At 33.7% G+C, this 1,979-nt stretch overlaps 1 non-coding gene across 1 annotated transcript; it reads left to right on the top strand.

The window, feature by feature from the left end:
- Positions 1-1,345: 1,345 nt before the first annotated feature.
- LOC138093787 (small nucleolar RNA SNORA72) lies at positions 1,346-1,476 on the top strand. Its single transcript, XR_011146151.1, has one exon. It is a non-coding gene; the product is annotated as a small nucleolar RNA SNORA72 (small nucleolar RNA).
- The last annotated feature ends 503 nt before the right edge of the window (positions 1,477-1,979 follow it).

Below are 1,979 nucleotides of genomic sequence, written 5' to 3'. Positions count from 1 at the left end.
AAATAAAGTCAGCCACTGTTTCCACTGTTTCCCCATCCACTTGCCATGAAGTAATGGGACTGGATGCCATGATCTTCATTTTCTGAATGTTGAGCTTTAAGTCAACTTTTTCACTCTCCTCTTTCACTTTCAACAAGAGGCTCTTTAGTTCTTCTTGACTTTTTGCCATAAGGGTAGTGTCAGCTGCATATCTGAGGTTATTGATATTTCTCCCAGCAATCTTGATTCCAGCTTGTGCTTCTTCTAGCCCAGCGTTTCTCATGATGTACTCTACATACAAGTTAAATAAGTAGGGTGACAATATACAACCTTGATGTACTCCTTTTCCTATTTGGAACCATTCTCTTGTTCCATGTCCATTAGTGTGATACATTTATTACATCTTGTTGAATACATTTATACCAACTAAAGTTAATAATTTACATTAGAGTTAGAATTTTTTGTTTTACATTCTAAAGGCTCTGAAACATGCATAATGGCATTTATCCATTATCACACTATCATACAAAATTATCTTCCCAAGCTAAAAATGTTCTATATCCTGCCGATTCATCTCTCTACCCATCCCCTTAAGCCCCAGGGAAACTTTGATCTTTCTATTTTATCTGTAGTTTTGCATTTTTAAATATAATACAAAGTTGGCATCATATAATATATAGCCTTTTTCAGATTAACTTCTACTCAACATTATGGTGGAGCAGATGGATAATCTTCTCAACAAAATGGTTGGATGGCATCATTGACTCAATGGACATATACGTCTGAGGAAACTTCAGGAGATAGTGAGGAACAGGGAAGCCTGGTGTGCTGCAGTCCATGGGGTCACAAAGAGTCAGATGTGGCTGAGTGACTGAATAACTCAACAATAAGCATACAGCTTCTTCCATGTTTATTAGCGATTTCATAGCTAATTTTCTTTTTATCATGTAATAGTTTCATTAAATGAAGGAACTACAATTTGTTTCTTCATACACTTACTGAAGGATATTTTAATTTCTCCAATCTTTGGCAATTATGATTAATGCTAATACAAGTATTCATTTAGAGAGATTTATGTGAAGATAAGTTTTTCATTCACTTGGAATATGATTACTGGATTCTATAGTAAGCCTGTGTTTCACATTGTAAGAAGGTAGCCAGCCATCTTCCATAGAGGCTGTATCATTTTACCTCTGCCCTAGTAATCAATGAGAGTTCCTGTTGCTCAACATCTTTGTCAGCACTTGGTTTTGTTAGTATTTTGGGTTTTAGTCATTCCAATATGTGAACAATGGTATCTCATTATTGTTGGAGTAGCATTGTCAACCACTGAAGTGGTTAGAACAAAAGTTTTAAAGAAGCCAGCCTGTGGATATTCTCACTGTCCTGATATTTTAATAATTAGGGAAGGCTAAACATTTGCTAAATGAAGACCATACACATGTCCATAGACCTAGTTCTCATCTAAATCTAGTTTTATAAATGCTGATGATAAACCAAGTCTGATTTATATGATGCATCTTATGTGGAAAATATCTGTGACTTGAGTTATCTGATCAATCTTGAGAAATAACAGCTCGGCCAATATAATAATTTTGAAAAAAAACTATTGTTAATTTGATGGTTATCAGTTGTCATTAAATGAATTGCAAAGTTATCGCTTTTTATCTAGAGCAAAATGAAGCCAAAGGTCTTGATATTTCATTTTGTCTGTGATAATTCCTAGTTTTGTGGCCTTAGGTGATTTCTTTAAGAACATTGTGACTTAGTTTCTTTTTTTCTGTAAAATAGTATTAATAATAGTAATACTTTTAAGGGATACTGCAAGAAAGAATAAACTGATATAGTTACAATGCTCAGAACAGTGTCTGATGTGTCATAAGTCTCCATGAATAGTAGAATGTTATTAACATGGTGTAACTAATTTTTTAAACTCGAAAAAACATTATGTATTTTTCCCAAGTTTACCAGTTTAGAAAATACAGCAACTAAGGTTGAAT

This window comes from Capricornis sumatraensis, chromosome 1, assembly GCF_032405125.1.
Source record: "Capricornis sumatraensis isolate serow.1 chromosome 1, serow.2, whole genome shotgun sequence".
NCBI classification, from domain to species: domain Eukaryota; kingdom Metazoa; phylum Chordata; class Mammalia; order Artiodactyla; family Bovidae; genus Capricornis; species Capricornis sumatraensis.
The sequence above is the reverse complement of the archived record's forward strand: the minus strand, read 5'-3'. Positions and strand labels throughout refer to the sequence as shown.